This window comes from Lontra canadensis, unplaced genomic scaffold (assembly GCF_010015895.1).
Source record: "Lontra canadensis isolate GAN:19392208 unplaced genomic scaffold, GSC_riverotter_1.0 scaffold13, whole genome shotgun sequence".
Taxonomy (NCBI): domain Eukaryota; kingdom Metazoa; phylum Chordata; class Mammalia; order Carnivora; family Mustelidae; genus Lontra; species Lontra canadensis.
Window position 1 is genome coordinate 28,076,320 of NW_022631007.1, and position 27,341 is coordinate 28,103,660.

General features: G+C 36.1%; 1 protein-coding gene and 1 pseudogene across 1 annotated transcript in view; one reads left to right on the forward strand and one right to left on the reverse strand.

The window, feature by feature from the left end:
• Nucleotides 1–27,341, reverse strand: part of BAZ2B (bromodomain adjacent to zinc finger domain 2B) — a 303,077-nt gene that overhangs the window by 243,382 nt on the left and 32,354 nt on the right. The window lies entirely within an intron of this gene.
• On the forward strand, nucleotides 14,618–14,943 carry LOC116867900 (annotated as a pseudogene).

A 27,341-nucleotide genomic window follows, 5' to 3' on the forward strand; every position in this document is an offset into this window, starting at 1 on the left:
TCTCTTTCTCTCTGAAATAAATAAATAAATAAAATCTTTTAAAAACTAAAAATAAATTTACTACCTCTGTATACGGGTGAGCTGATTCATGGGGAAGGTTAAGTAGCTAGCTTCTGAAGGAGGGCTGGTCACCAGAAAAAACAACACTCAATTAGAGGGCTGAACTTTAAGCTCTACCACCTCCAAAGAAAGGCAAGGGGCTTGAGATTGAGGTTAGTCAACAATGAGACAATGTTTTAACCAATCATACCTATGTAATCTTCATAAAAACCCTTAAATGATAGGATTTAGAGATCTTCCAAGTTAGTGAACAGATCCACATGCTAGGAGGGTCATATACACTGACTCCATGAAGAAAGAAGATCCTATGCTCATGATCCTTCTGGATTTCACTTTATATACTTCTTCTTCTTCATATTCATTTATATCCTTTATTATAAACTGTAATAGTAGGTACACCATTTTTTTGAGTACTATTGAGTACTGAGGGATGGGGTCATAGAAATCCATGCTTTGCAGGTGACCAGGCAAACATGTAGGTAGCCTGGGGACCCCACCTGCAGCTGGCACTGGAAGTGGAAGCAGTCTTGTAGGAATGAGGCTTAACCTGTGGAATCTGTACTAACTCTGAATAGTGTCAAAATTGAATTAAATTGCTGGAGACCCACTTGGTGTTAGAGAATTGAGGAATTTGTTGTTGGGAAAAAAATACATACATTTATTTTGGAAAAATGAACAAATGAGTGAAAAGTTAATTTAAGAAGAAGTAAACCATATTGAATTTATTAATATGTATAGTCATTCTTGCATCATTTTTTGTTTTCCATTTTTTGCTATTCCTTTGTATTTAACTTCCGTATATAGACAATGCTTGCTTTTTTTCCTCATAATTATTATAAGCCCCGCGTTTTAAACTATTACTTTCAAGTTTGCCAAAAATTAAACCAATGTATATTATCAAAATCAAAATCAGTAACTAACATTTGATTCTCCTTTATGAATGACTAAGAATTTAGCATGGATCTACTTACTTGTCTCTTATTTTATTTGTCATAAGCAACTTCAGAATAAATATTGTGTTTAATTAGAATTTTCTTCTCCAGAGATTAACAGAGTATTTAGGATATGAAGTGTACTCATGAGCTAGAAGAGAAAAACATTGTAAGGGAAAAAATGTCAGAAAAAGATTGGAAATTGAAAGAGAAGAGGAAATGATCTTCCTAGAAAACTGGAAATAGGAAAATCATAAAAGGTTACAAGACCTCACAGAGGCAGGACATGAAACTTGTAAGAACTTGTAAAGAATTTGGTAATATAGGACCCAGAACTGCCAAAACAATCTTGAAAAAGAACAACAAAGTTCGTTTTCTTTTTTTTTTTTTCAAGACTTACTACAAAGTTACAGCAATTAAAGGCAGTGTGATATTGGCTTAATGCTAGGTGTTTAGATAAACAAAATGAAATTAAAAATCAAGAAGTAAACCTTTACTTTTGTAGTCAATTGATATATATTTTTTAAGATTTTATTTTTACTTATTTGACAGAGAAAGAGAGAGAGAGCACAAGCATGGGGAGTGGCAGGAAGAGGGAGAGGGAGAAGCAGACTCCCCGGGGAACAGGGAGCCTGATGTGGGGCTCTATCCCAGGACTCTGGGATCATGACCTGAGCTGAAGGCAAATGCTTAACCGACTCAGCCACCCAGGTGTCCCCTAGTCAACTGATATTTGACAAGAGTGCCAAAATACTACAACATGGAAAGGCTATCTTTTCAACAAAAGTGCTAGAACAACAGGATATCCAAATGCAAAAAGAATGAAGTTGGACCACTACCCCACTCCATACACAAAAACTCAAAATGGATCAACAACCCCACCCAAAGAGCTAAAATAATACAACTCTAAGAAAAAAAATATAGGTGTAAATCTTCTTGGCCTTGGATTAGGCAACAATTTCTTACATATGATGTCAAAAGCAAAAGCAACTCAAGTCAAAAGCACAAGCAATCAAAGAAAAAATAAATAAATTGAACTGTATCCAAATGTAAAATTCTTGTGCCTCAAAAGACACTGCCAAGAAAGTAGAAAGACAACAGAATGAAAGAAAATACTTGCAAAGCATTTATCTAATAAAGAAATTGTATGGGGGTGCCTGGGTGGTAGAATCGGTTAAGTGTCAGACTCTTGGTTTTGGTTCAGGTCACAATTTCAGGTTCTGAGATAAAAAGCCCTGTTACTGGCTCTGCCTTCAGTATGGAGTCTGCTTAAGAGTCTCGCTCTCCTTCTGCCTCTCCCTCCCCACCCACTGGGTCACTCTCTAACATAAATAAAATCTTAAAAAAAAAAATTATATGGAAAAAACATATATTAAAAGCTCTTAAAACTCAATTTGTTAAAAAAAAAAAACAGTAACATTTTAAAACAGGGGAAAGGTTTATGGGATGCCTGGTGGCTCAGTTGGTTAAACGTCTGCCTTCGGCTCAGGTCATAATACTTGGATCCTTGGATCAAGCCCCACATTGAGCTCCTTGCTCAGCAGGAACCTGCTTGTCCCTCTGCCTCTTCCCGCCACTTCCGCTTGTGCTTTCTCTCACTCTCTCTCTCGGTCAAATAAATAAAATCTTTTAAAAAATGGGAAAAGGTTTCTAATAAAAATTTGTCTAAAGATATACAAATGAATAATAAGGACATTAAAAGATGCTCATCATCGGCAATTGGGGAAATGCAAATCCAAAACACAATGAGATACACTTTCACCTCTAGAATGGCTAAAATGAAAAAGAGCGAAGATAGTAAGTGTTGGTAAAGATACGGAGAAAGTGGAGCCTTTGAACATTGTTAGTGCAATTACATAATGTTGCAGCCACTTAGAAAAATATGTAACAGTTCTGAGTTAAGTTAAATTGAGTTACCATGTCACCCAGCAGTTCCTTTCCTCGGTATATAACCAAGAGAACTGAAAACATATATCACACAAAAATCTGTATGTGTGTAGGTTTTGTATATGAATGTTCATAGCAGCATTTTTCGTAACAGTTTAGTATTCGTAATTACTCAAACGTCCATCACTGATAAATGGATAAGCAAAATGTGGTGTATCTCAGCAATGAAAGATAATTCAGTAATAACATTAAAGGAAGTATTAATACATACTACAACATGAGTGAACCTAAAAAAAAATTATGTTATGTGAAAGAAGCCAATCACAAAGACCACATATTGTAAAGTTCCATTTATATGAAATTTCCAGAATAGGGAATTACTGGTTTGTAAGGCCCATGGGAGTGGGAAATGTATAAATTATTGGTTTCTAGAGCTCAGAGGAGTGGGGAAGTAGAGAGTGACTTCTAGTTTATATATGGGATTTCTTTAAGAGGTGCTAAAAGGTCATAAAATTACATAGTGATGATGGTTACACAACTCTGTGAATATATATTTAAAAACCATTGAATTATATTGTATATTTATTTAAAAGGGTACATTTTACAGGTAAATTATGTATCAATAAACTTAGTTAAAAAAACAAAAACAAAACAGTAAAGGGGCACTTGGATGGCTCAGTCAGTTAAGTGTCTGCCTTCAGCTCAGGTCATGATCCCAGGGTCCTGGGACCAAGCCCCTCATCGGACTTCCTACTCAGTGGGAAATCTGCTTCTCCCTCTCCCACTCCCCCTACTTGTGTTCCCTCTCTCGCTGAGTCACTCTCTCTGTCAAATAAATAAATAAAATCTTAAAAAAAAACCAAAACAGTTAAAAGACACATAAGAGATATTAAGAAGCTTCAACATATAATAGGAAGGTCTTAAAAGAATTGGAGAAAATGATAAAGAAGCATTATTTGAAGTGTTAAGTAAGTGTTAGAATTGAAGAAGGAATTCGTTTCTCAGATTCAAAGTATATTTTGTGTCCCAAGAAGGATAAACACAAATACGTCCACATCTAGACACATCATCAAAATAAATTGTGGAACATTAGGTAGGATAAACAAGAAATGACAAAAAAAAAGTCAAAGAGAAAAAGACATTTTACCTCATAAGGAATACTGACAGACGATTCCTCAGCAACAAGGGAAACCAAAACACTATGAAGTAATAGCTTCAAAACTGAGAAATTCTGTATAAAATACAATCATTCCTTAAATACTATTTTTTCTTATTTAGGGGATGGTAAGTTTAATTGTAGATGCTGTTTCTTTCTTGATTACCCATTTACTCAGGTTTATAAGATTCTTGAAGCAAGTTTGATAGTTAATGTTTCTCTAGGAAATTATCTATTTTATATAAGATTTTAAATTTCACATAAAGGTTTTCATTTTATTTTGTCACTTTTTAGGTGACTGTGATTTTAGTATTTTTTGTTTTGATAATTCTTCATGAAAGCAACCTCTTATTATTAATTTCTGTAGTCCTTGATAATATATATTGATTTGATATCTACTTAGTCTGAAACTAATATAATTAATCCACTTTCTTTTGATTATCTGTAGGAAGTATCTTTTGTACTCTTTTACTTTTAACCTACCTATGTCTTTATATTTAAAATGAGTTTTTCTTCAATAACATATAGTTGGTTCTTTTTTTTTTTTTTAAGATTTATTTGACAGAGAGAGAGATCACAAGTAGGCAGAGAGGCAGGCAGAGAAAGGGAGAAGCAGTCTCCCTGCTGAGCAGAAAACCTGATGCGGGCCTCAATCCCAGGACCCTGAGATCATGACCTGAGCTGAAGGCAGAGGCTTAACCCACTGAGCCACCCAGGCGTCCCATATAGTTGGTTCTTATATTTATATCCAATCTGACCATCTTTTTCTCTTAATTGAGGTATTTAGAGCATTTACATTAAATATAATTATTGGTATGACTGAATTTAAATCTACCATCATGCTACTTGTTTTCTATTATTATTATTATTTTTTTTTACTTTTCCCTCTTTACCCGTTTTCTTATAGATTAAATATTTATTTATTTATTATGGAAAAGAGAAAAGATAAAGAGGAAAAGACTCATTTTATGAAGGTAGATTAATTTTGAAAGTAAAGCCAAATCAATTTCAGTTGTAAAATCCAAAATAAACAGGTAAATCAAATCCAGAATACTAAAATACTATTAATAAATCATGACTAAGCAGTTTTTCTAAAGATTTAGTTAGTTATTTAAGAAAGAGAGAAAGCGTGTATGAGAGAGCATGCACATGCATGCAGATGGTGGGGACCACGAAGGGGCAGAACGAGAGGGAGACAGAGTATTGGAAGAGAGAGAATCTTAAGCAGACTCTATGCCTAGCACAGAGCCTGATGAAGGGCTTGATCCCAGACCCTGAGATCATGACCTGAGTCGAAATCAAGAGTCGGACCCTTACCGGACAGAACTACCCAGGTGCCCCTAAGCAGTTTTTATTCAGAGAATACAAAGACAGCTTTCTTTCTTTCTTTCTTTCTTTCTTTCTTTCTTTTTTTTTTTTTTTAAGATTTTATTTATTTATTTGACAGACAGAGATCACAAGTAGAGAGAGAAGAGGAAGCAGGCTCCCCACTGAGCAGGGAGCCCTATGCGGGGCTCGATCTCAAGACCCTGGGATCATGACCTGAGCCGAAGGCAGAGGCTTTAACCCACTGAGCCACCCAGGCGCCCCAAGACAGGTTTATTTCTGAAGAGCTATTCATGTTAGTCACAATATTAATGAACTAAAAGGAGAAAATTACAGTATCTTTTCAAGAATGCAAAAAAAGTATTCAGTAAAATTCAAATATGTGATTAAAAACTCTTACCCAACTTTGTTGAACAGCAGAAAATTTCTTTAACACGACAACATATTATTAATAGTAACAAATAATAATTAAAATGAAGACGCATTCCCAAAAGGATCAAAAAAAAAATCGAAATGTTTGTTGTCACCATTTCTTCTTAATATGGTACTTTATTTCCTAAATCAATGAAAAAAAATTAAGCATATAGGCTTTCTGGCTGGCAGCCATGCTGAGATCCCAGCTAACAACTAGTATCAACCATAAGACATAAGCAAAAATCATTAAAAATAATCTCCAGATTATTCCAGCCCATGGCTGTTAGACTTCCAGTCACTCCATCTGAGGCATATGGAAGAAGAAACAAGGAAATCCTGCTAATCACTGTCTGAATTCCTAACACACAGAAATCATAAAACATAATCATTGTTGTTATTAAGACACCAAATTTTGGGTTATTCACTGGAACAACAGGAGAAGATTTTTAAGTAAGAAAAGCATAATCATAAAGGAAAACCTGGCTAAATTAACAATTTTTAAATTTCTACACAATAAAGACATTTTAATCAAAGTGGAAAGACAAGGCACTGAGAGAAGATAGCTCTACTTCCTCTAATTGTAGAATAACAAATAGACAACCAAAGTTCTGGAAAAATTGCTTAAGAACATGAACAGGCAAATCACAAAAGAAGAATCTTAGATGACTAGTAAGCATATGAAAGGTACTCAACCAGGCAATGGGAGAAATAAAAATAACAATCAGGATTCACTTAATAACCAATCAGATTGATAAAAATTTTAAGTCTAATAACATCAAATTCATTAAGGATCAAAAGATACGGAAACTTGCACGCATTTTGTTACAGCAACTGCCCCCTCCGTAATGATGTTATCCAGAAAAGCCAATGATCTGTGGCAGGGACAGCAGCTCCCAGACCCAGTCTCCAGATGTATAGACATCCGGGGCCCAGGGGCCACTTGGGAGCAGTGAAGGGGATACACTGAGGGACGGGTGGGTGTGATCCATTGTTCAGAGCTGTCCCAAGTTACAGTGCAGTCCTGAGGACAGTGGAATGTTAATGTACAATCATCAGAGAGCAATTGTCATTAGATAATCATTTCAAGGTATAAATTCAATACTAGATATATACTCTTTATAACTCCCGCAACTATACATAAAAAGACAAGTAAAGAATGTTCTTTTTGACATTCAGTGAAAAATTATAAACACCCTATATCTCCATTATTAGAACAGATAATTTAACTGTATTATATTCGTACAATGAAATACTGCTCAGCAATAAAGATGAATGACTTACAGTACATGAACAAACACAGATAAATCTGAAAACAAAGATTAGTGATAAAAGCAGGTTGGAAAATGACACGTACTGTATGTTATGTAAGGTTTTAAAACCTGCCAAACAATGCTGCATATCATATACATGAATGGTACAAAAATGTACACTTTCTTAGGAGTGATTAACATAAATCTCTCTTCTATAGAGAGAAGAAAGAGAACGGGGTTGGCTAAGTGTATATGAGGTTTCAAGTGTATCTATTTTAATATGTGTAAAATAAGTTGAAACATATGTGGCAAAAAGTTAACATTAAAGCAAGCAATAAATATTTTCATCGTGTTATTTTATAGTCTGTATGTCTGCAATGTTTTAAACATTTTTTTAAGTTTTAAAAAACATTGCAAGAGACGGAGGAGAAGTCGGAGTCTTAAGAAAGTGAAAAGATTTGGAATCTTGATTGTGGAGAATGTATTAAATTCAGTTTATTAGAAATGAATGACACAATTGCCAGTAAAAAATACAGTAATTGGATTGCATGGAAGCAATTTATAGAAAGATTCAAAACAGTGCCATTTTAGACAGATGTTCCCTTAATACATTTAATAATGTCTATTTACAAAACATTCTCCTTGAATTTCTCTGCCCTACAGAATAAAAATTAGGCAATTGTATAATAATAAAAAACAAATGTCTGGGGGAGCCTGGCTGGCTCAGTCAATGAAGCATGCTACTCTTGATCTTATGGTTATGGGTTTGTGCCCCACACTGGCTGTAGAAATTACTTAAAAAATAAAGTCGCTAAAAAAATTTATAATACACAAATCTCTGAAACCATAATAAATTTATAGAAAAGAATATTTTGTTTCTATTAGCAACTTTTAAAGTTATCTCTATACTAGAAGAAATCTCTTTGCAAAGATACCGTAAATAAAATGTAGAGGACTCAATACCAATATTTGAATGGGAAAATCCTTTGATTTTATTAACTAACTGATACAGCTTAAAGGGGATCTTTAAAACCCACTTAGGTCTTCCAAACTCTAAACTTCAAAATTATTATGTAACTTCAGGGTTTATTGAAAATGGTTAGAATTTATTAAAAAACAAAAATCCACTTTTTGCAATAGCCCTATACTTAATTAACAGAACTAGAACCTCTACTGGATCTCTCTGATTTTTGGAATCTAAGTTTTACAATAATCACCTGATCTTTCAAGTGAGTATTTAGAGGGAGTAATTATTCCCTACTTTTTGAGAGCAGGAAATGGGTTCTGTGCATTACTGTTTTCCCAATGCTTAATCCATAATAGGTGTTCAATAAATAATTATTTGTTTAATTAATGACCTGAATCTAGCCCCTAGCACAGACAGCCTCAAATCTCTCCAACAGACTGTACAGCCAAAGCAACCATCATGGATCAGACCCACTGGTTCTTTCAGCTTTAGATTCTGGAAATTATTTAGAGACATTACTACCCTCAGGAGTCCTACTCTTTTTTTTTTTTTTTTTTTTTTTTAAGAATTTACTTATTTATTTTAGAGAGAGAGTGAGCACATGAGAGAAGGAGGAGCAGAGAGAGAGGGACAAGTAGACTCTGCTGAGCATGGAGCCAGACACAGAGATGAATCCCATGATCCTGAAATCATGACCTGAGCTGAAACCAAGAGTCCCATGCTTAACCTGAGTCACCCAGGCGTCCCAGGAGCTCTACTTTTCTTTTTTCCCAGATTTTATTTATTTATTTGATAGAGAGAGAGCACAAGTAGGCAGAGGGACAGGCAGAGGGAGACGAAGAAGCAGGTTCCCTGCTGAACAGAGAGCCCAGCGGGGCTCGATCCCAGAATCCTGGGATCACGACCCGAACCAAAAAGCAGATGCTTAACCAGCTGAGCCACCCAGGAGCCCCTGGGAGCTCTACTCTTAATACTACCCCTCTAAAATCAGAGGCAGTAAGCAGCAAATCATGTGGATCTAAAATTCTCTCAATCTCAAAGATAGAGAACCAATAGACAGCTCTTTAAAATGTAATAAAAATATTTTATATATGGGATTTCATAATTCATAGACTAATTTTGACTCAAAAAGCCAAGATTCATTGCTAATACCATAGGTAATGAGATGACAAAGACTAAGACAAGGTCACTGGATTTTAAAAGGAGAATATAACTCACGATGGACAAAGGAATTATTTCAATAGAGTAGTAGGACAAGATGGCAAATTACTTTTTATAAATATAGTAATAATTATCTAGTTTAGGTTTCTTATATTTAGGACTATGTGGATGATTCTATTAAGGGTTAATACCACAATAAAGGAGTAATCATAATAGAAAAGAAAATTCCATATATCTGTATAATATAGGCCAAGCTAAAAGGTAAGTTAACAACTATTAGAGTTTATTATATTTCATATGCATTTTGATAAGACAGGAACATTAAGAGCAGGACAACTTTTTCTTTTTTAAGATTTTATTTTTAGGTAATCTCTACAGCTAATGTGGGTTTTGAACTTAAGACCTTGAGATCAAGAGTCACATGTTCTACAGTCAGGAGCCCCAGACTCCTTTTAACTCTTTTAAAGTACAGCAATTTATTAAACAAATAACTTTTCTTTTGCTGACTTTTATCCTATTACATGAGAAAATATCAAAGCATTTTAAGAATGCTAAAACACCAAATTACAAGGTGTGAGGTTGTAGGTGAGAAGCAAAAGAAACAATACACCATGATAGGAAAAGCAAGTCACACACAGAATAAAATTTATTCCTGTACTACATTATCTACTAATTAAAATAAGAATGTTAATAATTATAAAACAATTACTAAGCATTTTTAAAGGACCTATTATATGTAAAGGACTTTTTCCAGGCAACTAGTCCTTAATTGTGTTCACAAGAAATATAAAACTTAGGTCTACCATATGTTCTTTTCTTTCCCATTTTTAAATTGTGTTAAAATAAACATAAAACTTACCATCCTAGTCCATTTTAAGTGTACAGTTTAATAGTACTTAGTACATTCACATTTTTGTGCAACCATCACCACCATCCATCCCCATAACACCGTATGTTCTTTTAAAAACACTGTTAACTAACATTCTGATTGTGTGCAATACAACTAGTGAGTAAAAGAGGAAAGCTGAAAGTTCAATGAGTTAATTGCAATGAATGGAACATAAAGGTGGTCACTTACAATGCAAGTATTCTGTGGTATCCTGGCCTGGAATGCATAACCTGAATCTAACCATGAGGAAATACCAGACAAACCCAAATTAGGGACATTCAATTAAAAAGAAGTGGGGGAGGATATTTCTTTAAAAACATCAGTGTTAAAGATAGCAAAGAAAAGCTATAGAGAAGTTATAGATTAAAGGAAACCAAAGAGAAATGACAATTAATTGCAAAGCTTGATCCTGGACTGGAGTCTGCATTGAATGGAGGAAAAACCACAAAGGACAATATCTGGTCAACCAGTAAAAATTAAAATATGCACAGGAGATTAAAGTTTTATAAACTTTAAATTTTTCTGAAGATGATAACTATGCCCTTTATTCTTAAGAAATAGAAACCAAAACATTTAGGGGTAAAGGGCCATACTTTCAAATGGTTCAAAACGGAAAAAAAAAGGTGAATTTCGAAAAAGGGATTAAAAGCTATACGGGGGGTCCTATACTATTCTTATTTTTGCAGCTTTTTTGCATCTTGAAATTATATGTAAATAAAGAGTTAAAAATTGTGTCTAATAGGTAGAAGCTAAATATGGAATTCTAATTCATAACACTAAGGAATATAAGAAATTATTAACATGTAACTTATAAAAGTAAAATACAAAAATACATGTAATTTCAAAACACTGTCAGTTTATTACACCTAAATTGTGAACAATGCCAGATCTGTGCCTTTCGTGAAACTGGATAAATACAATGGGGTCAGTTACATCAGGATGTTCTGTAACTGGTCAGTAATTTTGATTAAGATTCAGAACTTGCGGGAAATTACCTCTAGCAATGTTTGTTTATTAATATTATAAATGCTTAAAACATTCTTCTTGCATCATTGAATTCAGTCCTTGCTGACTAACATTTCATGGGTCAAGATGAATGGTTTTTCTGTTGACTCAGCCAGTGCGGTGATTGACAAATATATTCAATAATAGCAGAATGAATAAAATGTCAACATCTGTGTCTGATACTTGCCAGAGTCTATCAGTGCTTTATTTTTATTCCATCATTTAAAATTATTTTATCTTACTTTTGATTTACTTTCTTCTTCACTGCTTCATTGTTTTTTCAGTAGCCTTTTTGTTGTTTCATCTTTTTTTTTTTTAAGTAGGCTCCATACACAGTACAGGACCTAATGAGGGGCTTGAACCCACCACTCTTGAGATCAAGACCTGAGCTCAGGTCAAGAATTGGATGGTCAGGGGTGCCTCGGTGACTCAGTGGGTTAAGCCTCTGCCTTCGGCTCAGGTCATGATCTTAGGGTCCTGGGATCTAGCCCACATCTGGAATCTCTGCTCAGTGGGGAGCCTGCGTCCCCCTCCCCCTCTGCCTGCCTTTCTGCCTACTTGTGATCTCTCTCTCTCTCTATTAAATAAATAAAATAAAATCTTAAAAAAAAAAAAAAAGAATTGGACGGTCAACTGATAGAGCACCCAGGTACCCCTCAATATTTTTTAATCTTCATTTCCTTTTAGTTATAATTTTTATCTTATTTATTATTATTATTATTATTATATTAGTCTTATTTTGTAATGATGAGAAGGAAGTATGGTAGTATGGTTATACAAATTATGAACATAAGGATTGGAATCCTTTTCTTCATTCAGTTCTATATTAAGTCTGGACAAAATCTAAGTTTTAGTATATTAGAAGTTACACATAAGACAAAAACTCATTCCCACAATATTAATGTACTTGAGATAAATCATATTTAGACTGCTGAAATAGTGTTACTTTCTCACATTACATTATATACCATCCTTGGTTTTTGTGTTATATAATCATTCATAAACTATAAGCAATATAATATATATTACAAGAAGGTAGACTTTATATTTATGTAAGGGCTTAATGCAGGTAGGAAAAGAATCTTCTGATAGAACTCCATACTGTCTCCTATAATTACTTTATAGTACCCTAGCACAAATCTTGTTTATCTTTATGAAATTTTCTAATCTATAAAGATAATTTTTTATATTACTTCTTAATATACCAATGAAGTACACAGAGCAAGTATCATCACTGAAAAGGAAATTGAAACTTATAGACAGATGAAATTTACCAACATTATATAGACAGCAAAGTGGCAGACTACAAAGGACTTAAACACCAACATGTCCCAAACCTAAACAATGAGAAGGACTTCTCTTGGTCATGTCACAGGAGCAAGCGAGAAGAAATATGAAATATGAAAAGTTGTTATGCAGAACCCAAAGCAGCATTTAGATGTGTGACTACATCTAAATCAACAAGATTCATAGTATCTGCTGGATACCTCATGGGACCATAGGCACCATTGGCACTTCATTTTGTCTGCTCCCCAATGAGCAAACATGTTCTACTTCTAAAATTTCCACTAACCAAAAATACTTAATCAGACAATGATTTTAAAAGCTTTTGGTTTTGAGCTGTTTATTACCAGAGGGTAGGTGGGGGTTGAAGGGGTGGGAGGGAGAAATACGTGATGGAGATTAAGGAGTGCACTTGTTGTGATGAGCACAGGATGGTATTTGGAAGTGTTGAATCACTGTATTGTACAACTAAAACTAACATAACACTGTATGTTAACTATCCTGGAATTAAAATTTTAAGAAGATAAATGATTTCAAAAAATTAAGGCTTTTTGTTTGGGGCGGGTATAGAAGAACAAGCAGGAGAGCAAATAGTAAATAATACATCAGTTCTGACTCTCAAGATAAGCTCTTCACTGAGAAGTTTTTTAGCCTGAATCATTTTAATTATGATCTGGAACCAAAAAAGTAAAGGATCAAACGTGTTAGGAATAAGGAATGAAAACTGAAGAGAGCCGTGGAAAATACTGGTGCACTACATGGGGATATTCTTACCCTTGCCATGGATCAAAAACATTCATTGTTGCAGACCACAGCTAAAAGAGACTGAGCATAGCCACTCCTCAGCATTCACCTCTGACCTAGATTCCAAAGAGTGATCAGGGCTTGCTCTGATTTTGGGGTGTGGCTCCAGGGAGAATCTCTCAAGTTGGCCATATATAAGGAGAAACATTATGGGTAAGATAAACACCAATCTCCTTAGGGAAGTTTCAGAGCTATAAAATAATAGCAATAGGGACACCTGGGTGGCTCAGTTGGTTCAAGTGTCTGCCTTCGGCTCAGGTCATGATCCCAGGGTCCTGGGATTGAGCCCCACATTGGGGGTACCTGCTAGACAGGGAGGCTGCTTCTTCCTCTCCCACTCCCTCTGCTTGTGCCCTCTTTCTCTCTGTCAAATAAATAAAATAAAATCTTTAATAATAATAATAATAATAGTAGTAGCAATAGAGGCCACAATTGTTTGCAGGGTTGGTAAGGAGCATATACTTATACAAAGTCTTATCACATGAAATGCTCTTAGGCAGAGGAGCAAATTTTGAAAACTATCTTTCACTAAGTAGGCACTCTAAAGTGGACGTAAAGCACCTGGCTGGCTCGTGAAGCATGTAACTCTTGATTTTGGGGTTGTGAGTCCCATGTTGGGCATAGAGATTACTTAAAACTAAACTTAACTAAACTAAACTAAAATATAAAGTGGGAGTCAAAACAGAATTGGGGCCTGGGCAGGCAGTTTTTCCAAAGGTATGAGTCTACATATGAATGCAATGGTCACAAAGCAAATAAAATAACAATCAATAAAAACAAAGATCAGTTCCCTCCCTAACCTCTTAGGCTGTTGAATAAGAACTAAATGATTGAATAAGCCTATATTATCAAAGTCTTCAGGGTACAAAATAGTAACAGATAAGGAAAGAAGTTAAGAAGAATCTACCTGTATTTTTTTTTTAAAGATTTTTTTCATTTATTTGACAGAGAGAGATCACAAGTATACAGAGCAGCAGGCAGAAAGAAAGGAGGAAACTGGCTCCCCGCTGAGCAGAGAGCCCAATGCAGGGCTGGATAGATACAGGACCCTGGGACCATGACCTGAGCCGAAGGCAGAGGCCTAACCCACTGACCCACCCCGGCGCCCCTACCTGTATATTCTTAAGCAAATAGTAGGTCTTCATAAATGTGCCCTTATATGAAGATGACTTAGCAAGAAGAAAAGCTGGATAAAAATTTTGTCATTAAAAGTCATGAAATAAACCCAATTTGTGAGAGATTAATGAAGAAAAGATACACCAGGAAAAAAGAATGTAGGACTACTTTCAACTCCCAGAAAAATTTCACTCTATAAGTTATAAAATGAAATAAAAATAAAATTTGTGAATTTAGTCCAACTCCAGTCAAAACTCAAAGGATTAATTTCTGGGACTTGACAAAAGTTGTCAAGATATACCTGAGAAAACAACTAACAGAATTCTGAAATAAGTGAGCAAAGATGAGAGGTCTGTCCTAAGAAATATCTAAACTTATACAATTAGCAATTAAAATTGAAGTACTGAGGAAGAAATAATAATATGAAAGAAACCCTTTTGGCTCCCTGAGCAATACAATGACAGTCAGCAAGAACAAGAGCCTTACGAAAGGTGGCAGAAAGGGAGTCAAGAAGAAAGTGGTTGATTTATTTTCCAAGAAAGACTAGTATGATATGAAAGCAACAGCTACATTCAATATAATAAATACTGGAAAAACACTAGTCATAAGAACTCAAGGCACCAAAATCACATCTGATGGCCTCTCATGTTTTTGAAGTGAGCCTTGCTGATCTGCAGAATGATGAAGTTGCATTTAGAACTGAGGATGATTGGGGCAAAAACTAATTTCCTTGGCATGGTTTTTACCTGTGACAAAATGTGCTCCATGGCCAAAAAATGGCAGACTATGACTGAAGTTCATGTTAACGTCAAGACTAACAAGGGTTATTTTGTCCATTTTGTGTTGGTTTTACTAAAAAATAGGAGGTCTGCCAAATTTGAAAAAGGGTGATGGAAATCATGACCCAAGAGGTGCAGACAAATAACTGAAAGAAGTAGTCAATAAACTGATTCCAGACACCACTGGAAAAGACAGAAAAGGCTTGCCAGTCTATTTATCCACTCCATGATGTCTTTGTTAGAAAAGTAAAAATGCTGAAGAAGCCCAAGTTTGAATTAGGAAAGCTCATGAAGCTTCATGGTGAAGGTAGTAGTCCTGGAAAAGCTACTGGGGGTGAGACCACTGCTAAAGTTGAACGAGCTGGGGCGCCTGGGTGGCTCAGTGGGTTAAAGCCTCTGCCTTCGGCTCGGGTCCTGATCCCAGGCCTCGCATTGAGCTCTTTGCTCAGCAGGGAGCCTGCTTCCTCCTCTCTCTCTGCCTGCCTCTCTGCCTGCTTGTGATCTCTCTCTGTCAAATAAATAAATAAAATCTTAAAAAAAAAAAAAAGTTGAATGAGCCGATGGATATAAGCCACCAATCCAAGAATTTGGCAGGCCTGCTGGTACTAAGCATATGAGGTCTTCCTTAACTATGGAACAGATACAGAACCTATCTCAAAGGATTCTTGTGAGCACGAAATAAATATATGCCAAACCCTGAGAGCATAATACCAATATGAGAAAAAAAGATGTTAACAGAAAATTTACAGGAAAAAAAAATAAAAGTAGCCATTAGATGAGTCACCTGGCCTGCTCAGTCAGTGGAGCAGGCAATCCTTGATCTTTGCTATCTATTGTTAGTTTCAACCCCACATTGGGCACAGAGTTCACGTATTAAAAAGTGGCCATTACCTAGAAATATATTAAATCTGACTAATAATCAAAGACATACAAATTTGAACAATCTTTTTTTTTTTTAAAGATTTTATTTATTTATTTGTTTGACACAGAAAGAGATCACAAGTAGACGGAGAGGCAGGCAGAGAGAGAGGGGGAAGCAGGCTCCCTGCGGAGCAGAGAGCCCTATGTGGGACTCGATCCCAGGATCCTGAGATCATGACTGGAGCCGAAGGCAGAGGCTTAACCCACTGAGCCACCCAGGCGCCCCAAATTTGAACAATCTTAAGTCATCATTATGTACCAAATTATCGAAGGTTTAAAAAAAAAAAAAGTACCCAGAACTGAGTAAGATTTGGCAGCAAGTACACTCTCATATAATTTTAGAGAGCATAAATTGTTACCATTGTTTGGAAAGCCGTTTAGCAACAAGTACCAAAATTCTGATCCGGCAATTTCTCTTTTAGGAATTACATTACAAAAATAATCATAAGAGCATAAAGCTAAATCTACAAAAATGTTCATGTGGGAGCTATTCCTAATTTGGAAAACTTTGAGCCTATCCAAAATGTCTATTAATGAGCATCAGTTAAATTATGGTATATCCATAAAATGACTTTGTAGTCATTAAGAAGTGATTTATATTCTCTATATCCATGAGAAGAAAAGTGCTCCACAACATACTTTCTTTCTTTTTTTTTTTTTTTAAGATTTTATTTTTTTATTTGACAGACAGAGATCACAAGTAGGCAGAGAGGCAGGCAGAGAGAAAGGAGGAAGCAGGCTCCCTGCTGAGCAGAGAGCCTGATGCGGGGCTACATCCCAGGACTCTGGGATCATGACCTGAGCTGAAGGCAGAGGCTTTAACCCACTGAGCCACCCAGGCGCCCCTCCACAACATACTTTCTTGAGTAAAAGGGAAAATTACAATCAATAGAGTATGACCTTGTATTTATAAATGCATGTGTATACTTACAGAGTATGTGTGTATACTTACAGAAGGAAGTTCAATATTAGTAAAATGTTAAAGTGCTTACCTCCAGATAGAAGGACTTTAAGTGACTTAACTTTCTTACATAAATTCTTTATGTATTACTTAAACTATCTATAGGACTGTGCATTACCTTTATAATCAGAAAAAAATCTATTTTCATTTATTAAATAAATTCTAAAAAGAACTACAGAACTAAAAGACGAATATCAATCCTCCTCCAATGATTGTTTTTACTGCACAAAATAACTGATGCAACCAAACATTACATGAGCAAAAGAAAACATACTCTGAATTGTACCCTAAGATTAAAAGAACTTGACAACTCAGGGAAAGGCAAAGGTAAGACCAGTTATGGCAAAAGGATTCAACAGTATCTCTATTATAAAACATATCTAAAATTACAACTAGAGTCCTCCTAAATACTTCAAAAAATAAAACTAGTAACTGAATGAAGAAGAGAAAGGCAAAAGAAATAGCTAAGAAATTTGCTAGACATGATGAAACTTAATACTGCTTTTCAAGCGACTCTCTTTTTTTTAAATTTAATTTTATTTTCTTTCAGTGTTCCAAAATTCATTGTTTATGCACCACACCCAGTGCTTCATGCAATACGTGCCCTCCTTAATACCTACCACCAGGCTCACACAACCCTACTCCCCTCCCCTCCAAAACCGTCAGTTTGTTCCTCAGTCTCTCATGGTTCATCTCCCTCTCCGATTTCCCCCAATTCACAAATGACTGTTACTCTTAAAGTAACTGAAAGAACTATTCAAACACGAGAAAGGAACTAGTTCATTTATGTCAGAGAACTTTAAGTTATTTAAGAAAAGCTATATCCAGGGGGGTCTTAATGGCTCAGTTGGTGAAGTGTCAGACTCCTGATTCCAACTCAAGTCTTGATTCTCAGGGTTGTGAGATGAGCCCCACACTGGGCAACACACTCAGTGTAGAGTCGGCCTCAGATGCTCTCTCCTTCACTCCCTCTACCCCTCCCCCAGCTCTCTCTCTACATAAAAAAGGAAAGAAAAGCTGTATCAAACTGATTAAAACCTTATCTTAACTTGTCACTAATTACCTACCAAGATATCCCATGCTGATATAAAGAAAAACCTAAAAACAGACACTTGTTAACTTTTCCTAGTATCAACACAGGAAAACTATTTTTTCTCTTATAAAAAAATCCTAGTACATAATGTTCCTATTTGAATTCAGGAATAAGTACTAAATGAAGATTAAATTCAAAGCATTTGGAGCAACATAGAAAAATATTCAAGAAACTGAGAATATGGTTCCAATTTTCCATTTAGTCAGTCTTAATTTCATTATAAGTAAAATAAGAAGATTGACTAGAACTCCAAATATATTTAATGGAGCATCAGTGATATGACATGCTCTTTGAAAGAATTATATGCTCCAGAAAAATAAAGGTTCTATTGGTAAAACAAGTTCAGGAAATTCTGCACACCATTTAACTTCTCTGAAGAAACATAATGCACTGTACTGCAGAAAAGAAAATATTTAACTTTGTATAGCCCACCATTTCTCATAATTAGACAAACTAAATGTCTGTCAATTGAGGAATAATTAAAAGATTATACATCATAGCATGATTCTTACAAAGAAGACATTTTATATACTAATATGGTAGAGTTCTGGGACACAAGATAAAAATGATAAAAACTACAGAATAATACATGTATTAACTAGCTTCTGTTCATTTAGTTTTTGTATATATATACATATATATGTAATCATATGCATATAAAAAAGTCTAAAAGAATACACAGCAAACTTTTTAAGAATGTTTCTGGAAATGGTAATTGGTAGAGTCAAAGGGGAACACATTTAACTGATAGACTTAACTGTATCTTTAAATGATCTTGAATGTATCTTTCTGGGGAACCTTGGTGGCTCAGTCTATTATGCACGTGACTCTTGGTTTTGGGTCAGGTCAGTCTCATGATCCTGGGATGGAAGTAGGAAGCCTGCTTCTCCCTCTCCCTCTGCCGCTCCCCCTGCTTGTACTCTCTCTCTTGCTCACTCTCAATAAATATATAAAATCTTTAAAAAATATATACAAGTTAGAAAACTTAAATGCTTATAATAGCCAATAGTTAAATAAATGACTAAATATTAACTCAATTAAATGTTTTAATTTTATCTATTTTATGAATTGCCTACATTTCATAAGAATTTTCAAAGTTAACAAAATGTGTATAATTATATAGAATACATAGCAATCAAAAAGTACCTATAAATATAAGGGAAAAAATTCCAATGTGTAATTCTGTTATGTTTATACCTGTATAAAATGAAAAGTATATTCTTTTATAAATTGAACAAATGGTTATACAACCATGTGTGCTAAATACTGAAGAAACAGACACAGAAGTTTCAGCCCTTGTCTCTCAAGAAGCTTAGAGTCAAGTGGAGTACAGACAAGAAATAATAGTACAATGAGATTCATTTATTCTACCCACACAAAAAACGTATTCGGGGTCTACTAGTGCCAAGTGCTGTCTAGATGTTACTCATCGGTAGAAAGAAAAACAAAAAATAATTCTAGCCTTCTTTAGGAGAGAAAACCACAATAAAAATATTTGAAGGCCGTGGGGCACCTGGGTGGCTCAGTGGATTAAAGCCTCTGCCTTCGGCTCAGGTCATGATCCCAGGGTCCTCGGATCAAGCCCCACATCGGGCTCTCTGCTCAGCAGGGAGCCTGCTTCTCCCTCTCCCTCTGCCTGCCTCTCTGCCTACTTGTGATCTGTCAAGTAAATAAATAAAATCTTTAAAAAAAAATTTTTTTGAAGGCCGTAAGTGCTAAGGGAAAAAATACAACAAAAAAAGGGATAGGGAGTGCAGGGTGGAGGGTTTGCAATTTGCTTAGGTTGTGAAGGTCATACAAAAGAATACTTTAGAACAATGGTTTGAAAGAGCTGAGAACAATCCATAAGGTTATGTGAAGGAAAAGCAAATGCAAATATTATAAGGCAAGAGTTTATCTGTTATGTATACAAGACACACCAAGGAGTCTTGGCCCAGAGTAAACTACAGGAAATGTAGTAAGAAGTGACATGAGACTGGTTAGGGGCTATAAGAAAGATCGTGTGGGGCCTTGTAAGCCACTGCAAAGACTGAATCATATGAGTTGGTTGGTTGGTTGCTTACTTGCTTTTATAGATTTTCTTTTTTAGAGCAGTTTTAGGTTCACAGAAAAACTGATAGGATGCGTAGAGATATCCTTGGTCCCACACATGCATACCTGTTACCAACATTCTTCATCAAAGTGGCACATTTGTTAAAATTTATAAACCGATGGGGCACCTGGGAGGCTCATTGGGTTAAGCCTCTGCCTTCGGCTCAGGTCATGATCTCAGGGTCCTGGGATCGGGTCCCGCATCGGGCTCTCTGCTTAGCGGGGAGCCTGCTTCCTCCTATCTCTCTCTCTCTCTCTCTCTCTCTCTGCTTGCCTCTCTGCCTACTTGTGATCTCTGTCAAATAAATAAATAAAATCTTAAAAAAAGAATTTCTAAACCGGCACTACCACATCACTATCATGCAAAGTCCATACTTTACATTAGGGTTCACTCTTGATATTATACATTCTATGGGATTGGACAAATATACAATGACATGCATCTACCAATGTAATATCATACAGAGTAATTTTACTGCCCTAAAAATCCTTTGAGTTGCACCTAATTCATCCCTCCTACCCCTCAAACCTCTGGCAAACACTGATCTTTTTACTTTCTCCAGGTTTGTCTTTTCCAAAATGTCATATACTTGGAATCATACAGTCTGCAGCCTTTTCAGATTAGTTTCTTTCACTCATTAAATTTCCTCATAGGTCTTTCCATAGCTTGATAACTTATTTCTTTGTAATAACTGACCAAAAGTCCATTTCCAGATTATTTATCCATTCACCTACTAAAGGAGATCTGGGTTGCTTCCAGGTTTTGGTAATTATAAATGAAACTTTAACGTTTTTTTGTGGACATAAGTTTTCAACCAATTTAAATAAATTCCAAGGAGCATGGTTGCTAAAATATATAGTAAGAATATGGTTAATTTTGTTAGAAACTGCCAAACTGTATTCCAAAGTGGCTGTACCATTTTGCATTCCCACCAGCAATGAATGCAAGTTCCTGTTGCTCCATATCCTCTCCAGCATTTGATGTTGTCAGTGTTTCAGATTTTGGACAATCTAATAGGTGTGTAGTAGTAGTATCTTGTTGTTTTAGTTTTAATTTTCCTGATGACATATGACGTAGAACATTTTCATGCGTTTATTTGCCATAATGATTTCTCTGGTGAGCTGTCAAGATCTTTGGCTCCTTTTAATATTAGGTTGTTTGTTTTCTTATTGAGTTCTTTGTACACTTTGAGTAACGGTCCTTTATCAGATGCGTCCTTTGCAAATATATTCTCTCATTCTGGGCCATGTCTTCTCATTCTCTTGTAATTGTCTTTTGTAGGCAGAGTTTTGATTTTTAATGAAGTTGAGCTTAACAATTACTTTTTTCATGAATCACAGCTTTAGTTTTTTTTTTTTTTTTTTTTTTTTTACGGCTCTAGTATTATATATAAAAAACCACGACCATATGCATGGTCATCTACGTTTTATTCTACGTTATCTTCTGGAAGTTTTATAGTTTTGCTTTTTTATTTTTAGGTCTGTGATTGATTTTAGGTTAATTTTTATAAAGAATGTAAAGTCTGTGTCTAGATTCATTTTTGCATGTGAATGTCCAGTAATACAGCACCATTTTCTGAAAAGACTATCTTTGCCTTATTTTATTATTGCTTTGCTTTGTCAAAGATCAACTGATTATATTGATGTAGATCTATTTCTGTGTTTTCCAATCTGTTCCACTGATCTACTTGTCTATTCTTGTGCCAATACCACATTGTCCTGATTACTGTAGGTTTATCTTTAAGTTGGGTAATGTCAGTCCTCCAACTTTAACACTGAAAATATTAAATTTTGAGATGCCTAATAAACTGTAGGTGTAAGTGCGAAAAAAGCAGTTGGTATGAGAGCTTGAGTTCAGGGGCGGGGGGGCGGAAACTCCAGGCTTATAAATTTATTCCATTAAAAAAAAAAAAGTTCCTTCTCCAAGTCTTTCCAAAAAACTGAAGAGGAGGAGGGAACATTACCAAATTCATTTTATGAGGCTAGCATTACCCTGATAACAAAATCAGACAAGGACACTTCAAAAAAATTACAGGCCAATGTATCTGATGAACAGAAAAGCAAAACTCCTCAAAAAAATATTAACAAACCAAAATCAACTATATATTAAAAGGATCGTACATCATGATCACATGGGATTTATCCCTGGGATACATGGATACTTCAACATCCATGTATCAGTCATCATATACACATTAATAAAGGACAGAAATCACATGATTATCTCAATAAATATAGTAAAAGCATTTGACAAAATTCAGCAACAATTTATGATTAAAAACTCTCAACAAAATGGGTATAAAGGAATGTGCCTCAACATAATACAGGTCAAATATGACAATCCCACACCAAACATCATTCTCAAAAGCTAGAAGTTTTTCCTCTAAGATCAGGAAAAAGACAAGAGAGAAACAAGTATGAAAATTCTCCCCACATTATTCAACATAGTATTAGAAGGTCCAGCCAGACCAGTAAGGCAAGATACAAAAATAAAATGCATCCAATTCAGAAATAAAAGGGGTGCTGAGGTGGCTTAGTCATTAAGCGGCTGCCTTTGGCTCAGGTCATGATCCCAGGGTCCTCGGATGGAGCCCCACATCAGGCTCCCTGCTCAGTGGGAAGCCTGCTTCTCCCTCTCCCACTCACCCTAATTGTGTTCCCTCTCTTGCTGTGTCTCTCTCTGTCAAATAAATAAATAAAATCATTAAAAAAGAAAAAAGAAAGAAATTAAGAAAACCGTCTCTGTTTGCTGATGGCAAGATACTAAAAATAGAAAACCCTAAAGACTCCACCAAAAAATGACTAGAAGCAATAAAAAATAAATTCAGTAAAGTTGTAGTATACAAAATCAATATACAAAAAGCTGTTTAATTTCTATGCAAAAATAACGAACTATCACAAAGAGAGATTAAAAAATACCTCCGTTTATAACTACCTCAAAAAGGACACAAACAAACCTAGGAATTAATAAGGGAGGTGAAAGACCTATACACTGAAAACTATAAGACAGTGAAGAAGACAGAAATAAATGGAAAAAATATTCTATGCTTACAGATTGGAGGAATTACATTGTTAAAATGTCCATAGTACTTAAAGCAACTTCAATGCAATCCCTATTGCGTTTTCAATCCCTATTGAAATTCCAGGGCGGAGAAGTAGCAGGCTGAGATGACATCAGGTAGCAGAAGATCAGCTAGATAGCTTATCAAACCATTGCGAACACCTACAAATCCAACAGGAGATCGAAGAGAAGAAGAGCAACAATACTAGAAACAGAAAATCGACCACTTTCTGAAAGGTAGGACCGGCAGAGAAGTGAATCAAAAGTGACAGGAAGATAGACCGCGGGGGGAGGGGACGGCTCCCGGAAAGCGGCAGAGCAATGGAGCACAAAATCAGGACTTTTAAAAGTCTGCTCCACTGAAGGACATCATCACACCAGAGGCTAAACAGGAGTGAAGCCCACACAGGGTCAACGTGGCCCCGGGTCCTGTGGGGTCCCGGAAGGATCGGGGGTGTTTGAGTGTTGCAGAGCTCTCAGGTATTAGAGCGGGGAAGACAGCTACAGAGACAGAGCTGAGGAGTGAGCTGTCAACTCGGAGTTACCTTGAACCATAATTTGTGGCACAGGCCACTGCTCTGCGAGTAAGGTCCCCACAAGATCCGGGGAGACACCCCTTGGGGGAGCTCAGGGATCTGCCAGGTTCGGAGACTCCAGGCGGAGCTGTGTGCCAGAAACAGAGATGCTTGGTCACAGGCTGGGTGAGCTTGGATCACGGCCGGAGGCCAGGGAGACAGGAGAGATTGAGCACTTTTCTCTGAGGCCACACTGAAGAGGGGGACCCCAAGGTCTCAGCTCCTCTGGGCCAGAGACTGGGAGGCTGCCATTTTCATTCCCATCGTCCAGACATCTACGGAATGCATTCAGGGAACAAAAGCTCCTGAAATCGAACCTGAGCAGATTACTTAGGCTGGCCCCTGGCCCCGGTGCATTCCGCCTCGGGCAAAGACACTTGAGAATCACTACAAGAGGCCCCTACCCGAGAAGATGAACAAGAAATCCAGCCAAGATCAAGTTCACTTAACCAAGGAGAACAGCAGAATTCCAGAGGAGGAGAAAGCAAAGCATGGAATTTATGGCTTTCTCCCCATGATTCTTTAGTCTTGCAGTTAAATAATATTTTTTATTTTTTTTCTTCTGCTAAATTTTAAATTTTACCCTTTCCTCTTTTAATGTTTTTTAACTAGTTTATCTTCACAATACCTTTCATAAAATAACAATAATAATAATAATAATCTTTTTTGAACCTTCATTATTATAGTCATATTTTATCCTTTATTGTATCTAACTTTATTTTTTGTATACACATGGGGTTTTTTCATCTAAAAAATTTGGGGTACAACTTCTTCTAATAGATCAAAATATACCCTAAATCTAGCTCCGGGATTGTTCTAGTCTCCAGCCCGAGCAAATTCTCTTCACTTTCTTTTTCTTTATTCTCCCAACCAACATACTTTATCAACTTCTTTTTTAGAACTTTAAAAATAAAAAAAAATTTTTTTCATCTTTATAGGCATATTCCATCCCTTCATTGTGTTTACCCTTACATATCTTTTTCATTCTTTAAAATTTGGGGGGTAGTTTCTTCTAAGAGACCAAAATACTCCCGAAATTAAGTGGGTGACACTGTTCTAGTCACCAGTCTGATATATATATATATTTTTTTCTTTTTTATATTTTTTCTTTATTTGTTTTCTTTTTTAATTTTTTTTTTTATGTACTTCTTTTTATCCCCTTCCTCCCCTCCATGATTTGGGGTCTCTTCTGATTTGGCTAAAGCACATTTTCCTGGGGTCTTTGCCACCCTTTTAGTATTTTATTTTCTCCTTCATATATTCTTATCTGGACAAAACGACAAGGCGAAAAAACTCACCACGAAAAAAAGAACAAGAGGCAGTACTGAAGGCTAGGGACCTAATCAATATGGACATTGGTAATATGTCAGATCTAGAGTTCAGAATGACGATTCTCAAGGTTCTAGCCAGGCTCGAAAAAGGTTTGGAAGATATTAGAGAAATCCTCTCCAGAGAGATAAAAAGCCCTTTCTGGAGAAATGAAAGAACTAAAATCTAACCAAGTTGAAATCAAAAAAGTTATTAATGAGGTGCAATAAAAAATGGAGGCTCTTACTGCTAGGATAAATGAGGCAGAAGAAAGAATTTGTGATATAGAAGACCAAATGACAGAGAATAAAGAAGCTGAGCAAAAGAGAGACAAACAAATACTGAACTATGACGGGAGAATTCGAGAGATAAGTGACACCATAAGACGAAACAACATTAGAATAATTGGGATTCCAGAAGAAGAAGAAAGAGAGAGGGCAGCAGAAGGTATATTGGAGAGAATTATTGGAGAGAATTTCCCTAATATGGCAAAGGGAACAAGCATCAAAATCCAGGAGGTGCGGGGCGCTTGGGTGGCTCAGTGGGTTGGGCCACTGCCTTCGGCTCAGGTCATGATCTCAGGGTCCTGGGATCGAGCCCCGCATCGGGCTCTCTGCTCAGCAGGGAGCCTGCTTCCTCCTCTCTCTCTCTGCCTGCCTCTCTGCCTGCTTGTGATCTCTCTCTGTCAAATAAATAAATAAAATCTAAAAAAAAAAAAAAAAATCCAGGAGGTGCAGAGACCCCCCTCAAAATCAATAAGAATAGGTCCACACCCCGTCACTAATAGTAAAATTTACAAGTCTTAGCAACAAAGAGAAAATCCTGAAAGCAGCCTGGGAAAAAACGTCTGTAACATACAATGGTAAAAATATTAGATTAGCGACAGACTTATCCACAGAGACCTGGCAGGCCAGAAAGAGCTGGCATGACATATTCAGAGCACTAAACGAGAAAAACATGCAGCCAAGAATACTATATCCAGCTAGGCTATCATTGAAAATAGAAGGAGAAATAAAAAGCTTCCAGGACAAACAAAAACTGAAAGAATTTGCAAACACCAAACCAGCTCTACAAGAAATATTGAAAGGGGACCTCTAAGCAAAGAGAGACCCTAAAAGTAGTAGATCAGAAAGGAACAGAGACAATGTACGGTAACAGTCACCTTACAGGCAATACAATGGCACTAAATTCATATCTCTCAATAGTTACCCTGAATGCAAATGGGCTAAATGCCCCAATCAAAAGACACAGGGTATCAGAATGGATAAAAAAACAAAACCCATCAATATGCTGCCTACAAGAAACTCATTTTAGACCCGAAGACACCTCCAGATTTAAAGTGAGGGGGTGGAAAACAATTTACCATGCTAATGGACATCAGTAGAAAGCTAGGTGTCTTTCCTTATATCAGATCAATTAGATTTTAAGCCAAGGACTGTAAGAGATGAGGAAGGACACTATCTCATACTCAAAGGGTCTGTCCAACAAGAAGATCTAACAATTTTAAATATCTATGCCTCTAACGTGGGAGCAGGCAACTATATAAACCAATTAATAACAAAATCAAAGAAACAGATTGACAATAATACAATAATTGTAGGGGATTGTAACACTCCCCTCACTGAAATGGACAGATCAACCAAGCAAAAGATCAACAAGGAAATAAAGGCCTTAAATGACACACTGGACCAGATGGACATCACAGATATATTCAGAACATTCCATCCCAAAGCAACAGAATACACATTCTTCTCTAGTGCCCATGGAACATTCTCCAGAATAGATCACATCCCGGGTCCTAAATCAGGTCTCAACCGGTATCCAAAGATTGGGATCATTCCCTGCATATTTTCAGACCACAATGCTCTGAAGCTAGAACTCAATCACAAGAGGAAATTTGGAAAGAACCCAAATACATGGAGACAAAACAGCATCCTTCTAAAGAATGAATGGCTCAACCAGGAAATTAAAGAAGAATTGAAAAATTCATGGAAACAAACGATAATGAAAACACAATGGTTCAAAATCTGTGGGACACAGCAAAGGCAGTCTTGAGGAAAATATATAGTGATAGAAGCCTTTCTCAAGAAACGAGAAAGGTCTCAGGTACACAACCTAACCCTACACCTAAAGGAGCTAGAGAAAGAACAAGAAAGAAACCCTAAACCCAGCAGGAGAAGAGAAATCATAAAGATCAGAGCAGAAATCAATGAAATAGAAACCAAAAAAAACAATAGAACAAATCAATAAAACTAGGAGCTTGATCTTTGAAAGAATTAATAAGATTATAAACCCCTCGCC